Source organism: Poecile atricapillus, chromosome 6 (genome assembly GCF_030490865.1).
Source record: "Poecile atricapillus isolate bPoeAtr1 chromosome 6, bPoeAtr1.hap1, whole genome shotgun sequence".
NCBI lineage: Eukaryota > Metazoa > Chordata > Aves > Passeriformes > Paridae > Poecile > Poecile atricapillus.
Genome location: NC_081254.1, coordinates 36,311,270 through 36,333,641, shown reverse-complemented (window position 1 = coordinate 36,333,641; position 22,372 = coordinate 36,311,270). Strand labels below are relative to the sequence as shown.

At 46.8% G+C, this 22,372-nt stretch overlaps 1 protein-coding gene across 1 annotated transcript in view; it reads right to left on the bottom strand.

The window, feature by feature from the left end:
• PTPRE (protein tyrosine phosphatase receptor type E) overlaps positions 1-22,372 on the bottom strand; it is an 87,518-nt gene that overhangs the window by 29,606 nt on the left and 35,540 nt on the right. The gene's annotated exons all lie outside the window — the stretch shown is intronic.

Here is a 22,372-nt window from a genome sequence, read left to right as displayed (position 1 = left end):
AGTTTCAAGTCCCTTTAACACAGACTTTTGAGAGTTTCCTTATCCCACTCGACTCATTTATCCACAGATGAGGTGCTCCATGGATGAATTCCTTGGGGGAATGTTTGCCACAGCTGAGTCTGCTTTCTAAACACAAAATTTCAGGGTTGGTGAGACCAGAAAATAATTTCAAGTGGGAAGAAAACTGGAGGAAAAGCATGATGAGAACGTGCCTTCTCTTGATTCAGGGAAATTCATAGGCAGAGAGAAATAAACAGGTCCAGAAATACTCCAATTCCTCTAAATCGAGGTGAGACAAATGTTGTTACTAATTTATTGTGGATTTTTGCAATCCATAATGAACAGATTAATTAGGAGAGGCTCCCAGCTCAGTCATTAGCCAGTCCTGCTTGATTTAGAAATATTTTCACACAACCTTTACTTTGTGCCTTCCACAAATGGCAGGATTTATCCAGATGGTGGCTCTGCAGCCACTGCTAAAATTCTGTCCCTGGAAATGTTGCTCAGCAGAGCTCCCTATTTCAGGGTAATACACTGAATTTAACAGCACAATTTCCACAGGGTGTTACACAGTCCTGCTGAAAAACACACTAAAAAACCCAGGAATTTGGCAGTCATTAGAATAACCATTAGAAAATCCTGCCTTTCCATGTAAAGTGGGATAATCCACCTGAAATAATCCCTGGATAAGCTCAAATATAGAAAAATCGCCCGTGACAACAACTTTCACACCGCCTTTCTGCCGCTCTCACAGCTGTTACTCAGAAGGGAAATACTCCCAGTCATTCCCAGCCTCTCCAAAGCCTGGTCCTACACCCAGGAGTAAATCTAAACCCAGCACACGGCTGGCATTCCTTGGATACACAGTTGGGAAGCTCAATGGTTTTTCTCTGTAATACAATGAGTGAAAAATAATAAAAAGTATTATTAGCATCAAGCTTTATTTTCCTAATTTTTTTCCTCCAGTCCAACTCCCTACTAATTTATTCCTTCAATTCCTTCTACTACTATTTCTAATTTAAGCACACTAAATGTTTTATAATTTAATCCCTTTCTTGGGGTTTCACAATGTCATTCTTTCCCAATCCCATTCTTGGGATTAGACAATTAATTGTGTTTAAAGCCTCACTGCAAACTGTGCCTGCATCATTTTTAGGATTACATAAAAGTCTCAAATTAACAATTTATAATTATATTATATTTATAATGATAAAGCTTGGGACACACAGCAGAAGTTAATGGAACAGAAGGGAAGGAGGATTTGGAAACGTGGAATAAAGCCAGAATAAAAGTGGAATTAACAGGGAAGAGGTGCTGAATGCTGGGATGCTTTCCACCCTCAGCAAAAGAAATCCACTGGAATTTTGGGAGATCAATCCTCAGCAGTGGCTGATTTTCCAAGGCAGCACTGAGTAGACTTTCCCATCCTTAAAATACATCCAGCTCCTTGAAAAAAAACAAAACCCTACAGAATAACTGAAGTTGCTGGAAGGTTTCCAGGAGAGCAGAAAGTGAAAGGAACATCAGTGCTTCTCTCCAAATCCCTGTCAGAAGGGTTTTCCAGATGCCAATTCCCTGCCAGACCCCCCAAATCCGTTCTCTGGGATGTGATGAAGTGTGGCTGGAACACACCGTGGTGTCCCACAGTTTATCAGAAATAAACACAGCGATAAAGATTATGCAAATCCTGAGGTTTTGGTCTTGGCCAAAGCTCTTTGCATTTCCAGCTCCTAAAGAGAGGAAAACTCCAATGGAATCCAGGAGCTGCAGCAGAGGTGGATGCAAAGGACTGGGCTCAGCAGGACCAAGAAGAAAATCATGCAATTATGGTTGAAAAAGACCTTTGAGATCATCAAACCCAACCACTGCCCAGCACTGTCCATGTCCCCACGTGCCACATCCATGTGGATTTTAAATCCCTCTGGGGATGGGGACTCCAGCACTGCCCCAGGCAGCTGTGCCAGGGCTGGACAACCCTTTCCATGAAAAAATCTTCCCTGATTTCCAATCTAAACTCCCCAGCACAACTTGAGGCCATTTGCCCTCATCCTTTCCCTTCCCACTGGGGTGGATGGGGAGGTGTCCAAGCCACAATCCCACAAAAACACCCTGAATTTTACTCTGTATTTATGGCTTTCACGTACAAGCTGCAACAAAAGCATTTTCTGAACCCACTGCTGCAGGCACAGCAGCATTCCCCACATTTTCCCTACTCACAAAGGCAGATGTCATGATACAGCCTGGTAAAACAAGGAGGAAAGGAATAGTAACAATTCTCCTGGGAGAACAGGCAGGGAGAAAAGCAGGGCTGGACAAGGAAGGACAACCACGTGCTACAAAAGAAGTCTCTTGTTGATAAAAGTGGAAAGGAAAAGATCCAGGGAGAGACAAACTGTTACTACAGCTCTGCTGTAGGGCAACTGCTGCCCCTCCTGGAAAATAAAACAGGAACTGTCTTTGAAACTGCATAGGGATACAGAGAATTTATCAACTCATATCCTACTGCTTCCAGCCTTTATTCCCTGGATACGCATGGATCAGCCTCTGCTCCCAGGGAAACAGCAATGGGACAACAGGATTGGCCTCAAACTCTGCCAGGGGAGGCTCAGCTTGGACAGCAGCAGGAATTTCCCCATGGAAAGAGAACTCAGGCCTTGGCAGGGGCTGCCCAGGGAGGTTTGGGGTCCCCATCCCTGGAGGTGTCCAAAGAATTCCAGGATGTGGCACTCAGTGCTCTGGGACAAGGTGGGGATCAGGCACAGCTTGGACTGGGATGGTTTTGGAAGTTTTTTCCAGACTCAGGGATTCCATGATTCTCTTCTGAATGGTTCAGGCACTTCAGGTTTAACCCCATGGACTGATTTTTTTCTGTACTTGATTTCTACTCTGGGACACCTTCCACGACCCCAGGCTGCTCCAAACCCCATCCAACCCAGCCTTGGACACTTCCAGGGATCCAGGGGCAGCCACAGCTTCCCTGCCCAAGGAATCAAAGCACCTGGAATGTAAACACAATTCCACAGGGATCAGGGCAGCCTGTGACACCTCTGGACAGCTCCTCACGCAGCCCAAGGAGGTGGCACGAGGACAGCCCAGCTCCCCAAAATGCCAATAAATGGCATTATTTCCAGGGATTAATGGATTACCACACATGGCTAATTTCTATTTTGGCCGCAGAACTGAATCCTCATCTGACCTGACAGCTCAAGAGTAAAACCTGGGCTTTGAGAAAATAGGCCAACAAAACCTCCGTCGTGTCACGTGGCCCTGCTACAGATCTGGAGTCCTGTTCCTTTTTCCACGGATGCACCAGCTGCTTCAGAGCAGGTGACACTGATACCCATCCCTTGCATCCTCCTAAAGCAGGAAAAAATCAGGGAAACACCCCAGGTAACACAGAGGAGAGTGGAGAGACTGTTGGGATTTGTATTTTTCCCCCCAAGCTTTTGAATCCTGGAGCTCAGGTCCTGCCCCAGACTCTCAGTGCTATAAAAGTCACATTTGCAAGGATAAGCACCACCAATTCAGAAAACAGAATTAAAAATGAAAGACACAAAAGCCTTGTCTTTGTAGGCTGACAAAGCCATAGGCCACAACAAGAGCAAGTGGTGACCCCAAAAATTTGGTTGTTTAATTTAGAAAACCAAGAAAAACACCAGAAAGGAATGAGGAGACACAGCCACCCTCTCTCTCTGCTCTTTCCACCCACAAACCTCGGCACACTGCTGCTCCCTGTAAAGATTCCCCAGAGCAGCTGGGGCTGCCCCTGGATCCCTGGAAGTGTCCAAGGCCAGGCTGGACATGGCTTGGAGCATCCTGGGATGGTGGGAGGTGTCCCTGCCCAGGGATGGAATGGGTTGGGCTTTAAGGTCCCTTCCAACCCAAACCATTCTGGGATTCCATGGCAAGATTTTCCAGCTGCCTGGGGGTTTCCCTACCTGGAGAAGGTGAGCCAGCACAGCAGCTCCCTCTTGGCTGGAATCCCAGGCACCAGGAACTGCTCCCAATTCCAGTTGGGGTGATTGCAGCTATTTGCTTTTTCCTGAAGCTCTGGCTTTAGAAACGCCAGGGACTGTGGCTGCTGACCCATCCCAGGTTACAGTTTAACTGGAATTGCTCTCCCATGACCTCGGTGGTGGTTAAGGCTTTATTGCCCCATTATGTCATCAGGGTAAGCAATCAATGCTGCAGCATTCCCAAGAAAACTGTTCCCTTCAACTACAGTGTGTTTACAAAATAACTGGGAAGAGAAGCACTCATCCCTTTTGCAAAAGAAAAGGGGGAAATCAGGAACTCGCATCAAGATGGAATTATGGAATCCCAGGGTGGATTGGAAGGGACCTTAAAGCCCATCCCATCCCACCCCTGCCACAGACAGGGACACTTTCCACTGTCCCAGCTTGCTCCAAGCCCTGTCCAGCTGGAGTTAAACCCTTCATCCCTCATCTTTCCAAGAAAAATGAACCAGCAGCTCCAGGAAGTGCCAAGTCCCCCAGACCCCTCTGACCACAGCCAGGTCTCCCCATCCCCATCCCGGGCCCCAAAGCCTGTGGAGCAGCAGGACCTTGGATTCCTGCCCTCAGCTCCTCAGAGACACCCCACCCTCCATGGGCCAGCAGCTGGAACCAGCTTGTCAGAATTCCCAAAGCATTCCATCATCATCTGTTACTCAGAGTTAGACATTAAGCCCCAAATCCAATTTCCAGAAGTTTGATCGAGTCTCATGTTTTGACATTGATTTAACATTCAGGAGCTTAAAAAAACCCAAAGAAATCAGGTTTTCTTTTTCTTATTTTTGAATCCTTGTAGTTCTTCCTCGAGACTCAGGATACCCTAAAATCCAGAGGGGAAAAAAAAAAAGCATGGAGTTTGTGGAGATGTTTGTGCACGTGTTTAGTGCAGCCCAGCAAGAAGCTCATGAAGAGACCTCTGCATTTGGGAAATATTCCCCAAAATTCAGCCATGTGATAAATTAGAAAACAATCACCATAAAGCCATAAACAATCACCATAAAATTTCACCATAAAGCCCATAATTTTTTAATGGGACCATTTACAGCACACTCAGTGTTGGGGTTATTGTACAAATAAAAACCAGGCAAGCTTTGTTTCCAACCCCTTCAGAAACACCAAGGGAACTTAAGGGACAAATAGGTAATTTTATAAAGATCTATAATTTAATATAACTGCTCACAAAATTATATCTGACTGTGAAAATTCCTCATGTATTCCACACAAATACCCTCAGTAAAGATCATTTCAAAGAGACGGCAATAATTAGATTAAACAATTACAAATCAGAATAATCACTTACATGTAAGAGACCGAGAGAGGCAAAGCACCAATTAACTGAATAAAATCAATTTCCATTTGGAATAATCAAACTTGATAGACTGTCTTACTTATTTAGTCACTTTGTGTCTAATTCAGGTGGACAAATTATTATATTTGCTTTGATTTCCATGGAAGAAGAGGTCAGCAGATGGGGCAAATCCATTATTTGTTCCAAAAAAATGACATTTAAAGAGAAACACCTGAATGCAGACAAGAATTACCACTTTTGTAATGTTAATTTTTAAATTCTACCCAGTTCTGCATGTCTTTCCCAGCATCCTGAGTCCTCCAAACCCAGCCTATCATGGAGAACACGAGTTCCAATCCATTTCAATTAGCAAGGCTGGGATCTCCCGGGAACATAAATCACGGGTTGTCACCAGCAGATTAAGCACTGCATTAACAGGGCTGCAGCAGCCAGGATTAGCTGCCACCGCTGGTGACATGCCACCCTTACAAAGTGACTGGCCCACTTGAAAAGCAGCGGGGGAGTTTTTCAATCAATGGGATTTCTACAAATGCAGCCAGGAGTGGATGGCCCAGGCCAGAGGAATGGGTTGGAGCTCCAAAGGTCCCTCCCAACCCCAATTACTCCGTGGTCACCAGGAGGCAGCAGCATTGAGTGTGACAGGGACCCCTCTTCTTTTATTTCCTCCTGTTCTTAGTTCACCAGGATTACTCAAAGCAGTTGTGTTGATATTCTGGGACATAAACTAAATTAAAACCAGGACGTTTTTAAAACCAGGAGCATAATGAACTCTGCAGCTTTAATTTGGGAAAAATATACATTGTCTGCTCATGTATTGCACATCTGGCTTATCTGCAACACCACAGTTCTGGAAATGAAGGGAAAAAAAGGAGGAGAGATTTCTTTTCCATGCCTGAGTGGCTCTGAATGAAGCAATGCAAGGGCTGTGAAGATATTGGGATGTCATATCCAAAACTACACAGGTCAGGCTTGGAATAGGCAGCTGTCAGATCAAAAAACTCCACCAAAGAATCATGGAAACTTTTAGGTTGGAAAAGCTTTCAGAGATAGAGTCCAGCTGCTCCCCCAGCACTGCCCCATGTCCCCAAGTGCCACATCCACATGGATTTTAAAACCCTCCAGGGATGGGCACTCCTGCACTGCCCAGGGCAGCTGTGACAGGGCTGGGCAAACCTTTCCATGAAGGAATTTTCCCAAATATCCCCCCTGAGGCTCCCCTGGCCCAGCCTGAGCCCGTTCCCTCTCCTCCTGTCCCTGTTCCCTGCCAGCAGATCCCAAATCCCCCTGGCTGTCCCCTCCTGCCAGGGACTTGTGCAGAGCCAGAAATTCCCCCTGAGCCTCCTTTGCTCCAGCCTGAGCCCCTTCCCAGCTCCCTCAGGAATTCTCCAGCCCCTTCCCAGCTCCCTCAGCAATTCTCCAGCCCCTTCCCAGCTCCCTCAGGAATTCTCCAGCCCCTTCCCAGCTCCGTTCCCTGCCCTGGATGTGCTCAATGTCCTTTTTGTCCCAAGGGGCCCAAGCTGCCCCCAGAATTCCAGGTGTGGCCTCCCCAGTGTCCAGCACAGGGTGACCACAGTAGGAAAAGTGCACACAAAAAACCAGAAAGAACTACTTCAGAGAGACAGAGAGAGATGAAAAATATTTTGAAATTCAAAGCTGCTTTCATGGTACAATAAAAGAGGTCAGGATGACTAATGCACTCTATCAGAGATGTACATTTACCCTCCAACACTTTTTGGAGAATTCTTTAGCCAGTTTTTTGCCCTTTCCTGACCAACTTTTGCCAGAAATATCCTCCAAAACTCAGCAGGTACATTTCTGAAGTGATCATACAGTTCCAAAGTCAACACAGGGAGGACAGTCACTATTTCCTGATTACTTGATGTATAGAAAATTGCTTAAATTTCTCAAAATTTAAATCTCAACTAATTTCCTGTAGTTCCTTCTGTTATCAAAAACAACTCCAAACACAAATAAGTAAGTTAACCTAAAGTCCCCATATCGTATATTTTTTAAAGTTTAATTTGTGTTGTGTCACTTTAACGTGAGGCTTTAATCATTAAAGGAGATAAAATAACTCCTACCTAAAGTGAAGTGTAAAGTCCCATGATTTCAGCGTAATTAATTAAATGAGTCATGTTTTATTTAGGTGCTTACACAAGTGCAAGAGGATTAATTCTAAATAAAACCAACAGAGCTGTAAAATGCTCGTTTGGAAAAGGTCCTTGACAAGTCCCCAAGGCCAGTCCCTCACCACAGGCGGGACCTGTCCCAATCCTGGCAACCTGAACGGCTCATCCAAATCTCCAGGTCCTCAGCATCCCTGTCATGGGCTGGCATCTGCCCCTCACACGTCACCTCCTGTCCCTCATATGTGTCACCTCCTGCCCCTCACACGCGTCGTCTCCTGCCCCTCAGAATCATCATCTCCTGCCCCTCACACGTCACCTCCTGCCCCTCACACCCCATCTCCTGCCCCTCGCGCACACCATCTCCTGCCCCTCACACGTCACCTCCTGCCCCTCAGACATCATCTCCTGCCCCTCACGCCCCTCGTCTCCTGCCCCTCACGCACACCATCTCCTGCCCCTCACGCACCCCATCTCCTGCCCCTCACGCACCCCGTCTCCTGCCCCTCACGCCCCTCGTCTCCTGCCCCTCACGCACCCCGTCTCCTGCCCCTCGCGCACCCCGTCTCCTGCCCCTCGCGCACCCCGTCTCCTGCCCCTCACACCCCGTCTCCTGCCCCTCACAGCCCATCTCCTGCCCCTCACGCACCTCATCTCCTGCCCCTCACGCACCTCATCTCCTGCCCCTCACGCGCCGTCTCCTGCCCCTCACGCACCCCATCTCCTGCCCCTCACGCCCATCATCTCCTGCCCCTCACGCCCCATTTCCTGCCCCTCACGCGCCCCGTCTCCTGCTCCTCACACACCATCTCCTGCCCCTCACGCACCTCATCTCCTGCCCCTCACGCACCCCGTCTCCTGCCCCTCACGCACATCATCTCCTGCCCCTCACAGCCTCACAAAGCCATGACTGGCTCCAGCCTGTTCCCAGTTTGGAAACACCCAACTCCACCTGAAAACCAGTTTGTCCATCCCTTGTCACAGCCCAAGTCCCATCCCTGCTCCCACAGCACCACGTGCCTCTGGCTGCCCATTCCCTGCTCATCCCAGGAAGGGCAGGAGCCTTTCCATCAGCCTTTGCTGATGAGGAGAGCGAATCCAGCACTTTTCCACCTGTTCCTTCACCCACCTTGAGCGTTCAGGACATCGGGAACGCTCCCCTGGGGGAAGCGCGCTCGGCCATCTCGTGACGGGGCAGCGACACCAGCTCCACACGCCTGCCAGTCTTTTCAGAAACCACAAAATTCATCAGAAGCTGATTCTTCTCTTTTCAGCACCAGAGAGAATTTCCTTCATGCCTGCAGCACCCAGTTGTGCCTCAGCCAGCCAAGTGCAGCTCCGAGGGGACAGCTCCTCGCTGCAGCAACAACCTCACTCTGCTCTGAGCCCAAATCCCGCTGCACAACAGCTTCAGCCAGAGCAGCCACAAACTGGGAAGCAGGACAGCAAATCCCAAAGCTGGATGTCACCATCCCTCCTGCAGCTCCCCTTCCAGTGTCCCACCCCCTGTGCCTCACCTTGTCCCCCATCCACGCTCGGTGTCACACACCAGCAGCCAGCAGGTGACTCCATGCACAGGTGCCATTCTCTGCCAGCTGCTGCCATGCAGAACAAAACCTCTCTGAGAAGTGTTCCTGCAGCTAAGGAATGTTTCCTCAGCCCCAGGAAGAGCTGAATTAGCCGCCTGCAGTATTTAAATCCCCACATTTCCTCAGGTTCGTGTAATCAATCCCCTGAGGTGAATCTCTGTTGTGTGGCATTTTTGCAGGAAGAACCGACTCTTTTCAGTTTGTGGGGTTTTTTTACTTCTCCCCTGCAGCTGGGCTTGGACTTACTCCCATTTTTTCGGGCCGTTTCACCATTTCCTCATCACTGACATTCGGGGTTGCGGCAGCAGCGGTTCTGCAATGCAGGGCTGAGTGCCTGCAATTAAGAACTTGCTCTCAATTAGCAAAACGGCTCGGGGAGAGCCAGTGGCACCTCCTGTACCTGCTGCTGATGTGTGAAAGAGTTAACAGAAGGTTTCATTAGTGCTATCAGCAGCCAGCCACGCAGTTTTATATATAGAAAAGCTTATCATGAGTGAGGAGCCAGCCCGCCCTGGCCCCCCTTCCCCAGCAGCGTTTGAGGAACATCTGACTAAGCCCAGCTTTTGGAGCCTACAAAGAGGAGCCAATCTAGTCAAAGAGAGAGTGGGAGAAAAGGTCTGGGGTGATTTTGGGCAGAGGAGGTTTAGAAATCACCTGGGCTCTCGCTGGTAACCCCGGCTCGCTCTGCAATACCCCGAACCGCTGGGAATTCTAGAGCAGAGGCAAAAGCCCAAAAGACGCTTGAAGCTTTGAGACAGAGGCTCAGCACAGATGAAATGGCATGGAGATAAGCTCCAGCCCAACAGGGGTGACTCCGTGGGGCTGCTGGGTGTGGTCAGTGACAGGGACAGCCCAGCAGGATGTCAGTGCTGAGCCTGCTGGAAGCCCCTGGCCACTGTCACTGTCCCCACAGCCAAAGGAAGCTGTTGTGACTCCAGGGCTGGTGGTGGCAGCTGAGACACCCAAACACAGCTGCCACCTCCACACCCCTGCCGCTGTCACTGTCCCCAGGGCACCTCACCTTGGGGCATCAAGCTGTGGGAGACCAAGCTAAGATGAAGGCACTGAGGGTTTTTATGTGGAAAGTGAAGGAAGAACCACTGGATTATTTTCTAAGTACTTGTTGTCTATGGCACAGCCATTTCACAGCCCTGCTCCACCTCTAAATGTGTCTCTTGCTGTACATTCATTGTCCATCCTTCCTGGGCTCAGTTAAGAAAAGTCTCTGCAGCAAGGCTCTACTTTGAATTATTTACTATTTCTCCTGCATGCTCAGCAAAGAACCGAGGTCATTAACAAAGAAACACAGAGAAGGAAAAGAGACTCATCAGACCAATCAGGGCACTAATCAAATAATTCAACAGTGGCCAGCAACAAAGGATTTGCTTAAAAAGTCTTAGATGAACAAACATTTCAGATAAAAACCACTTTGACTGGTTTTTACATCTCATTAATATCTTTTATAATACTAAACAGCTACCCATACCCCAAATTCATGATGTTTTACTGAACAGGGATGGGGAACCTTTCAAGCCAAAGCAAAAACTTGCAGTTCCATTTTCCCAAGTTTCCAGCACCCCCCTGTCCCCACAGGCCTCTTGAAGTCACAAATTAGGGTCACCTTTCCCCGTGCACTGTCAGCAAATCAATCGGGGCTGCTTTTCAAGCGGGGCTCACACATAAATTAGGCAGTCTGCCATCGATTCGCATGAGAAACCCTTGAGCAGCCGAGTGAAACACCAATAAAATCTTACAATTAACTTGAGAAGTTGCCTTTGGTTCCATCCCAGAGGCCCTTCTGCTCCTCAGCTGCACAAAACGTGTCCTCACACAGATGCTCCTTTGTAATGGCTCTGGATGAGTGTTTAAAATTGCTCCTTGAACACAAAAACTAATTACAGCCAAGGGGAAATACTCACAGAAGAGTTTTATGCTGCATCATGGCCAGAGTGAACGCTTGTGTGTTTCAGCAGCAGTTTCATTTTGGAGGAGAGAAGGGGAGGAAGGGAAAAAGCAAAAGCAGAAGTGTGCCTTGCATGATTTAGAGTCAGAGAAGGAGACCACACAACTGGACATGTGAGAATTCACTCCAACACGTGCAGAGGCGCAACACAGGAAGGAAGGAAGGAGGGCAGCAGGGCTGTGGCTTAAAGCTTTCAGCACAGCAGGCTGGAAACCTCAAAGGTGCATCCCAAGTCTAGCACAGCTCTGCACTGCAGAAACCTAAATCCAAACAATGGAAGGAATGCTCGGGTTGAAGGATGGATTTAAGCATGCACAGGGAGCTGTCACACTGCTGTTGGTGCCACATCAGTCACTGAACACATGCAGAGGCACCAGCTCACTCCTGAGATGCTCCACACCAGGTCCCTGCAGACCAAGAGCCCCTCCAGGCAGCAGCAGCCAGCACCAGGGACACCCTTCAGGGATCATACCTGGGAAGAAAGTCAAGCAGCAGAGCCTTTGGCACATTTTTCGGAGTCAAATCCATTGCTTGGCCAAATTTAAAGATAAAAGGAACCTTTCAGTGATGAAGATGGAAATGGAGACTGACAATATGGAACTTAACAGCAAAGGTTTTCCTTGGCTGTTGGTGAGATGGGTCAGGAATCCCAGCCCCATCACAGAGCTGCTCAGATCCAATTTCCAGTTTCCAATTCCTCTCCTCACCTCCACAGTGGCTGAGACTCTCCTCCAGCAGCTTCCCTGGGCACGGAGCTGCCAAGACTGAAAGGAAAAAGCTTTTGATGATGAGGTGCTGAGGCCCTGGCACAGGTTGCCCAGAGAAGCTGTGGCTGCCCCATCCCTGAAGTGCCCAAGGCCAGGGTTGGAGCACTAAATTGAGGGAGCAGTAACTTGATGATCTCAAAGCTCTTCCCAATTTAGATGATTCTGTGGGTCCATGTCCCTGCTCACTGTGGGGAGCTGGGTTAGGTGGCTTTAAATGTCCCTTCCAACCCAAACTGTTCCACGTTTCTGTGGTTCCTCCTGCTCCCAGCACACACAGATCAGCTGCTCTAGAGCACAAAGGGTGTGCCAAAGCCTCCTGCTAGCAAATTCTCATTCCTTTTGTCTCCTACTCCCAGCTTGTTCCCACTACGCCAACACACCCGTACATCACCCTGCAAACGAGGGGGAGGAGCAAGGAAAACTCATTTTTCCCTGAAATCTGAACCAGTTTAATGATCAAACTCAGCCCAACCCATGGCTGTGCCAGCAAAACTGGGATGGGCAGAGCAGAGCAGCAGCGACAACAGGGCAGGACCCTCACTGGGGTCAGCAGTGTCACATCTCTGCTTCCAGGGACTGTCCTTCCACAGCCTCCTTGGCAGGGTTTGTGCAGCTGACAGATGTCAGATGACATCTTGCTGATACCAGACACACAGACAGGCAGGATCTCCTCTTGCAGCTGAAGGAATGCCTTACAGAACTTGTTCCTGAAGGCCTCCACCCCAGGTTCTCCCCTTTCTTTAAGCTCAGAATATTTTCCACAGCCATGCTCAATCTTCTTCTCAGCTCCTGTTATGACCTGGCCCATGTGGACCATCCACACACCGAGCTGGCAGCCAGGCAGGAGTGACTGTCACCAAACATTCCCCCAAACCACCCCAGGAAAATCCCCATCTCTGGAGGTGTTTGGATACAGCTTCCTCATGCTGAGCCAGCTGCAGCCACACACTGACAAAAAAAACCCCAAACAATCTTTCCAAACACGCTAAAAGTCACTTTGGGGTTTATTTTTAAAGCCAAACCAACAGCTCTTGATGTTCAGACTAAGCCACTGATGATGTGAGGTGAGCACAGGACCCTGCTCGCTCTGTACATCCCAGGGGCTCTCGGGAAGCGTCAGCTTCAAACCAGCACACGCTGAAGTTTACACCAGGAAAAAATCCATAGTCTTTGTAGCCTTTTTCCCCTGCAGCTTCCACTTAGGAAACGTGTATTTATTTATGTGTATTTCTATACATGTACAACTCTCTCCAATTTTTTTACAAAGCAGTGCTAAAACTCCAACAAAAGCTACTCCAGAACATTTCTACCCCACAAAGTCCCCTGAGAGCAGCAGCAATCACAGCAAAAAGGTTCCTGACACCACAGCCACACGCTCCTGGTGCAAACCTGGCTTTTCCAAGCCCTTCCCACTGACCAGCAGGGAAATTAAACGAGTACAAAACAATTAGAAAGCTAATGAAGCAAACGCTGCCAGATGTTGAACTCACGCCCCAGCTGATTCCAGGGAACACCTGTTCCCTGCCTGGGGCTGTATCCCAACAACAGCCTGTGGAAATGTGAGCAGGGACTCAAGGGGAACATCTGTTTTTCCATGAGTTGCTGGCTGAGCATTCATCAAAAGGCTGATATTCCAATTATTTATTTGGAATGGCTGCTCTGGGCACAGACAGCAGCTCCCTGCTCCTGCAGCACCAGGAACTGAAGCAACAGCCTGGCCCGTGGTACAGATTTAGCATCTGCCACCAGTGCTTGCAATTCCTCTTTTCCTCTGACATTCCCAAAGTTAGCAGATATATATTTACTCCCCAGAACTAAACTTATGGCATCAACAGCACCAGCTTTAATTCTAAATCTGGCTCTGGGACATGAAATGCATCTGATTTTCTCATCTATTATTAAGTCCCAGGCATGCTAATAAGGCATTTATCGCCAAAAAAGATCATTACCCATGCGGATTTCTAGGGATAGTCAAGTTCTTTACAGCCTGGAGTCTCAGGACATAAATAGAAACTACATTTACTATTAAAATTAAACCAGCAAGCCTGGGAGTTATTAGAAAAGTAAAAGCCAAGCCTGCAGCGTGGTTGTGGAGGCAGCTCTGGGAGCCTGCATCAAATCCTAGGGATGCAGGCACTGCAGCCTGCCATAGAAACTGCAGGAAAGATGAGGGCCTGCATCCCTGGGATCCTCCCCATCCCTGTATCCCCGGGATCCCCCCTACTCCCCTGCATCCCTGGGATCCCCGCCCTTCCCTGCATCCCCAGGATCCCCCTTCCCTTTCGCTGCATCCCCGGGATCCCCCCCATCCCTGCATCCCAGCTTCACACACAATGCTGAAAGCACAAACACAAGCCCTTGGTCCGCAATGAGAAAATCAAATCCCCTCTGAATAAACCATCTGCAACTTTTCACACATAACACAGGGCAAGGGGTTCCTGGAAAGGGGGGAGATTTTTTTCTTTGCTCAAGCCTGGAGAAGAATTCCTATCATAAAAGAGGAACAGCATCAACAACAAAACCCCAAGAGGAAAATGCTGACACATGCTGGAAAAGCCACTGGAGAGAAAAATTACTTTAGTAACGATGCTTCTGCAGCAGTTGGGGGAAGAATAAATGCAGCAAGAACTGCCACCCCCTCCTGTAGTTTAGATTTTGAGGGCATTCACCACACCTCTAGGGAACTGCATTAAATTTTCCATCATTTCAGCTCAGATCACTCTCAGGCTGGGAAAATTCAAGAAAACCCAATAAAACAGTGTCAGTCTGAGCTGAGTTTTTGGAGCATCTTTTAAAGTCTGAAGACTTCTCAAACTTTTAGCCTGCCCTGGATTTGGAGAAATGGAAATGTATGGAAAGAGAAAAATCAAATTACTGAAATAATTTTAGAGATGAATCCTACCTAAGACATGTGGTACTGAGAGACCAAACAGCCAAAAACCAGCTGGGAAATAAAGGGGTAAGGAGCAGGGCTGGAAGGCAGGACTTAAATATTGTCATCTCCTTTTAGAACACCTGCATTCCATTCAGAATTAATCATGGTGGCCATAACCTCCAACTGCAGTGTTGGAATCTCCATTTAAAACACCTGCACTCCATTCACTCTTTAGCACAAGCTGCATAATATAAACAATAAGCTTTAAAAATAGTTTTATATTCAGCTCAGAAAAATCAATAAGGCATTTCTCAAGTTTTAGTTGGTGCCACCTCTGGCAAAATAAAGCTTAAAAAAATCAAGCTGAAAATTTAAAAATGTTGCTCGATATCACCTGCAAATCACACGACAGCTGAACACCATTTCAGGTAAATGATTCTGACACCAAAGATAGAGCTGGGCTAAAATCTACCCAAAAAGATAACAATCCCTGATGGCTGCACTGGTAACAGACACAAAACCATTGACAGCTTCACCAGCAGAGATGTCCTTTCCCTGAGCTCACTCCCATCCATCATCATCAACAGCTCACGTTCACAGCCCTAGGAACTGACAGATTCCTGCTCATTCCTCGGAGCAATGACATTCATATTGCAAAGGCTCCTGGGGAGCTTTGAAAAATGATTTGTCACCCCTTCAGATCCTAGCTGGAACTGGGGGCTCTTCCCACAGCTCTCACCAAAGCCAACTCAGCTTTCCACTTGGAATGGTTTCCCAGTGCCAGAGGGCAGGGCTGGATGGGATTTTGGGCAGGAATTGTTCCTGGCAGGGTGGGCAGGCCCTGGCACAGGTGCCCAGAGCAGCTGGGGCTGCCCCTGGATCCCTGGCAGTGCCCAAGGCCAGGCTGGACATTGGGGCTGGAGCAGCTGGGACAGGGGAAAGTGTCCCTGCCATGGCTGGGGTGGCACTGGGGGGGATTTTAAGCTCCTTCCAACCCAAACCTTCCTGGGATTTTCTCTGAGGTGAAATCCAAGGTCTGAGCATCTCTCATGCACCTCTGTTCCCTGTCCCACTTTGTGTGCACATCCCTGGATTACACCTCAGCCTGAAGATTCCCTGATCAAACAGGAAGAATTCAAGTGAGGGATAACAAAACCCAAAATCAAACAGATCAAACTCCCCAATAAAAGAACACACACAGCCCCAACAAACCATTAAGCACCTCCCTTGCTCTTTGGGACCACGTAACCAATCCAGACAGAAATCCAATAAATCATAGCAGCAGCACATCCAAGATACAGAATGAAAGTTTGGGAAATGTGGCAAAGACCATCAAAATGAGATTAAAACAAACCCCAGACAAACAAAACCTGGAAAAAAATTACTCTGCAGTGATTCCTCTTGTCCCAGTGAGTTTCTTGGTGTTAATTCCCAACTCCAAGTCTGGCCCTTTCCCCTGCCAGGCTCCCCCATGCAAACCTCATCTCTGCCAATCCAGGGCTGTGCTCTCTAAGCAGGGCAGCAATCTTCTCACAAATAATCCTTCCAGTTTTATGCTTTTTCATTACTCTAGTTCAAGAAATGGCTCAAAACAAAACTGAAGGCTTGCAGTTGTATATTTTTTGTTTAGTTCACCAGCAAGCACACCATTGCTCTGGCTGGGCAATAGAATTGTTGCAATATTGATCAGGAGCTTCTAAAATCCAGCAGAATTGCCTTTTTTCCCCTATTAAAAGGTCTCTCTATTTTTGTGCCTATATTTGATACAGAGATATGACAGACATCCCATTATTCTTCTTTTTCCCAGAGTTTCTGGAGCATCAGCTCATTGGGCTCTCTGACAACCACGGCTGAAAAAATCCTTTGATTTCCACATGGAGCCCCTGCTGAGGAATCTGGTGCTGCACATCCACTCCCAGCAGAGCTACCAGGCTGGGGGAAAAGGGAATTTCCCTTTGGAATAAACACAGAGGTGGCATTTCCGTTATCCTGTTGTCACAAAAAGCAGTGACAAAACACAACCAGAGCCACAAGTCACACACAGGTAAGGTGCCACCTATTTTGATGTTATTTTAGAAATGATAACTCAAACTTATTTTCTTGGTAATAAAATAGTTGGAAGACCAATGATTTTTGTGCTGTTGTTCTCAAGCAAGACCTATCCGATCAATAAATACCAAATTACAGCATTTTAATGTCTTTTTAAAATGTTTTTTGAGGGAAAAAGTGTCCCAGGCCAGGTTGGATGGAGCTTGGAGCAGCCTGGGAGAGTGGAAGGTGTCCCTGATTCCAAGGTCCCCTCCCACCCAAACCATTCCATGATTTAATGCAGAAATTCCAAGTGTGTAATGATGCCCCTGCCTGTCTTACACCGAGTATCTTAAGTGAAGACTGAAAACCTTAAACTCTATTATTTAGAAAAATATTTCCATTCTCAGCTGTGAGACAAACTCAGTGAAATCCATTTGCCTTCAATAATTAAATTGCCCCAGTGCTGTACACTTCAGGCAGGAAAAGGTTGAAGAACCAAGAAACACACAGGGAATTCTTCCCTAACTTCTATCTAAAGTCTGGTTTTTTTCCTTCTGAATGAAAACATAAATTTCATTACTGGAACATGATTAAACTTTGTTTTTTTCCTATCTGAAAACCCAGTAATCACCACCTGAGCATCCCAGCTGTCAATGACAACAGCCTCAGGCTCTGATCTGCAGGAACTGAACAATTAGTAATTAATTAGAACAAAGCTGAGTAGTACAACACAAGCTGTATTGGCAGAAATAGTTATTAGGGTTGCAAAAATTAGGGTTGGGCCTCCTGCTATGTGAGAGCACAGCAAGCTCATGGTTTCTTCAGCAAGTTCACAGAAAAGTTCCCTTAAAATGCGGTTTTTCCTTTTTCTCCTTGATGTGGCAGCACAAAACTTCTGTCCCCAAAAATACCCCTCCACACCTCTGCAGGATGAGAGGTGCAGAGTTTCTGCCTTGCCCAGTCCTCTGCTCCTTTCCACTCGGTTCTCTCTCTGAAATAAAAGTTCTTCTGCCTCCAAAATAAACCTCTGATCATCCTTGATACCTGGGAAATTCTTCACAGGGAGTAAAATTTGACAAAACTCTTCTTGAATTTGATTTTTGTGCTCACAAATTCTTTACTACCAACAGCCTAAAGCCACGCCCTGTGTGACAAAGAGCTCAGGGAAGGAACAGGAAAGGATGGAGTGGCCCAGCTGATAGCCCAGATTTTGGGTGCTGTGATTGTGCAGAAGAAATGAGGATTTTGCACACTCTGCCTCAACTCCCTGATCACCGGTTCTGCTCCAAAGCACAAGCAGCAGCCTCGGGGGTCTCTGGGGATGGGCAGGTAACAGTGCAGAGAGGCTGGCAGGCAGCTGCAAGGGAGTTCAAGTGGAAAAAATCTAAAATACACCCCAGAGAGGATGTTTGCAGGCACTTTAGTGCATTAGAGATGCCAAACGTGAGAACAGCAGAAAACAAGAAGTCTGTGTTCACAGCGTGGAGAAATTATTGACAGCGTGGCATGAGTAATGAAAAATGTTCCAGTACATGGTGCTTTTGAGTGTTAAAGAAATCTGAATTGTTACAGCCAAAAAAACACCAAAATATTAATGAAAAACTAATGAAAAGTATGATATCAGTCCAACATCACCATACCTTCACACTAAATCCCACTAAAATAAACAATCAAACCAGTGATAAACTGAAACTGTGCCATAAATACAGAATAAAGCACAGAAAATCCGTGCCAACTTATTGAGTCCTGTAACCTTGGAGATCTCCAAACCTGCTGCTGGTTGTGAGGACTAAAATTAAGATTAAAGCCCTCCTTTAATGGAGTAGTTCTCAGATAAACACATATTTAGGTCAATGACTTCCCTGCCTTCCCCAAAATCTGTGCCATTGACTCCAAACACAGGAATCTCTCTGTGGTGGAGCTGCTGCATCTTTGCAGAATATGGATCATCAGATCATGCCAAGGGCAGGATTGATTTCCTTCTGATGGAGCTGCTAAATAACTGCAGCAGGGCTTTTCTTTCTTCACACCCCAATATCAAGAGCAACCTTCAGTATTGAAACAGGTTCTCTGGTCAGCTTTGAGTCTTGAAAACCTTAAAGGAAATAGAATCCTGAAATGGTTTGGGCTGGAAGGGGTGTTAAGGATTTCCTGAATTACCCTGCCATGATCAGGGACACCTTCCTCTATCTGCTCCAAGCCCCAGTGTCCAGCCTGGCCCTGGACACAATTTTGTCCCTTGGCTGTGACTTGGTTTTCCTTCTCCAAAGGACAACAGGCACCACCCTCAGAGTTATGGAATTATGGAATTGTTTGGGTTGGGAGGGAATCACCCAGTGCCACCCCTGCCATGGCAGGGACACCTTCCCCTGTCCCAGCTGCTCCAGCCCCAATGTCCAGCCTGGCCTTGGGCACTGCCAGGGATCCAGGGGCAGCCCCAGCTGCTCTGGGCACCTGGGACAGGGCCTGCCCATTTCTTCTCAATATCTCACCTAAATTTCTCCTCTTTCATCTTGAACCCATTACTCCTTGTCCCATCACTACAATTCCCAATGAAAAGTCTCTCCCTGACTTCCTTGTGCTCCCTTCAGATCCTGGCAGGTGCTGTGAGGTCCCCACACAACCTTCTCCTCTCCAGGCTGAGCACAAGAATCCACGTTACTGCTGCTCAAAACCTCATCTGTGCCATAAATGTTGTGTTTGGGAGATCTGATTTGGCATCAGGGACCTCACAACTGTGGAAATGCTCTCATAAAACAATGAGTTAACTGCACAGCTTTTTCCAGATTCATATTCTTTGGATCATCAGTTTCATCTGTTTTAGGCCTCTTTCCAAAATGTTGATTTGTCACCTCTTACTTTTAACCATTCAATGTTTCAGCCTATGAGGTTACACCTTCAGAAAGCATAAAATTGTGCCAAGGGATGCAAATTGTCTGAAATGCATCAATCTACCAACAAGAAAGCCAGGAAGAGCCATCAGGAATATCTGCATACACACAGCCAAACTTGAAATGCCAAATCATTTCTGCAAGAGATCCTGTTTAAAAAAAAAAATTAGGTTTAAAGCACTAATGCAGGACACAGGGTTAGAGCCAAATCTCTATAAAGTTAGTCTTGCTTTCCCAAGCTGAGTCCTAGAGCAGATTTCAATATTCAGGGATATCGCTGCAGGTAGGATTCCTCCCCAAAAGCAGGATTTAGCACATTCCCATTAGGATTCTCCAGCTTCCTGCAGATCCAGGTCTACCAAATTTCCAAAAAGATACCAAATTTCCCAGCCCTCTCCCAGTTTGCTGCTGGAGAGCCCAGGCTGAGAATCCCACGGGATTTGAGCAGGGTAGGAGAACAGCTTGGAAAACTCATGTACAACCCGCAAACCTACAAACGACTTCCACTGCTGCCCACACACTCCGTAGTCAGATTCAGCAGCTCAGAAACTCGAGGAGAGGGAGCTTTTCTTGCCCCAAAGAAGAGGAGAGAATGATAAATGAAATACCAGCACTATATTTAGAAAATAAACTCTTTCCGCTGCAGTTCTAATTTGCCGAGTGTCACAACATTTTGAGTTTCCTTGGAAATATTATCTGCAGGGGGGGAAAAAGCCCATTTAAACACGGCACATTCTCACTCACGTTCCCAGCTGCAGCAGGGGACAGCTCAAAAACCCTTCCCAGGAAAACGTGGCACAAGGATTCAGTGCCAGTCACTGCTCCTGGCCCTGGGCTGCACCACCCCTGCATCCCTGACACTCCACACACACATTTCCCAACTCCCACCTTTTACTATTCCTAGCCCCACTAGACTGACAGATTTTGGGTTTAGGTTGGTTTATTTGCATTATGAAAGAGAAAAAAAAAATGTTTTTCTCCTTGGAGAGCAGCAGAGTGAAGGTTGGGAGATGCTGAATGGCCTCCTTTGATGTGAGAGGTTTACACTTGACCTTCTGTTTTCCTTCCTGGATATTTATATCCTGTTGGCTCCGTCAGCTGAATAACAATGAGATCCACACACTGACCTGCTCAAGTGAAGCTTCGATCCCTCTCCCAAAAGTGAATCCATGGCACTTGGTTCTAACAGTTTGGGGGAGATAAATGACTAATTTTCAGCTTAATTTAGCTCTCTTGGCATTTGAGCAGCTAAACAGATTATTCCAAGCAAAAATTTAGCACTTCAGTAATTCCAACGCATCGCCTCAAAAGGCAGGGATTAGTGGTTCAAAGCCACAAAATTAATCCCAAAAAATTCTTTTCCTGGCAGGGTGGGCAGGCCCTGGCACAGGTGCCCAGAGCAGCTGGGGCTGTCCCTGGATCCCTGGCAGTGCCCAAGGCCAGGCTGGACATTGGGACAGTGGGAGGTGACCCTGCCATGGCTGGGTTGGAGTGGGACAGGGTTTAAGGTCCCTTCCGACCCAAACCAGTCTGGGCTTCCATGATTCAATCCAGAGCACCAAAGTTTTGACCCAACATCAAAACAAGACCATGAAAAGACCTCAAAAAAAAAACCCTGGAAAAGGAGAACATTCCCATGTCATTTCTAAAATGCACACACATATGTGAAAATAGAACTTTATGGCTCATTTCTTCCTCAAAATGAAAACTACTTAGAAAACAGTAAATTTTCTATATAAATAACTGTCAAAGCACACTATTGTGATGCCTCGACAATCGTTTCTGACACACTTCCAGGATTTTTATTTGCCTTTCTACTGCTGTAATCTTTAATTCCTTTTAATCAACATGAAGAATATTGTTTAGCTGAAAGTGAGCCCATTTTATTTGGTAATAAAGCAGAATATATACAGGAGAAGCAAGGCACCAATGAAAGATGGGGAAGAGGAAGAGATTCCACTTGAAATGAGGAAAAATTCAGGGAATCTGTTGCTTTCCAAGGAAAGTGAACCTATGTGGTTATTTGGAACAGGAAAAACCAATATTCCATATTCATTTGCACTACAGAACAGCTCTGCAGCCCACACAGGGTAAATATCCTGTACTCAAATTATTTCATTCTGACCACATTGAAATTGCTTCATTATATTATTTTAATTGTGAGCAACTTCAGGGAAATCTATGAAACAGAAAATAAAAGAAAAATATCAAATATAAAATTCTGCAGCAGGGCAGAACTTTTTAATGGATCAGCTGAAATGCCTCAAAATAGCAAAAAAAAAATAAAAATATGGATTTCCTACATTCAACATTTCTGTCAACTTTAGGGAAACACTGGAGCCCCCAGCAATGTAAGAGCTAAGCCTGTAATACTTTTCCCTTCTTGTAAACCAAAGGATTACAATCCTTTCCTATCCCTGTGTTTAATGCAGCTAATACAGCCAATACATATTTATTGGAATTCTCCATGCAAACCCAGCAAAGCCCTTGGAAATTGAAGCCAAAAAGCATTAAAATGATCTTTAAGTCTTCTTTAGGGCTGAATCAAAAATGTATTTTATAGAGGCATCACTAATGTGATAATCCCAGATTCTGGGGACTCCACTGCAAACTCACAGAGAATTCCCAGAAATGCTCAGGATCAGCTGGAAATGTTCTGGTTGGATGTTAACTTGGGTAGAGTTCTTGGATAAAATGTCATTTCAAACCCTTTTCATATGTGACAGTGTCCTTGGGGAGCTGCTCGTTCCAACGAGCCACAGCCTGGGGTCACAGACAGCACCGAGTCACTTCCCACTGGAAATGTGG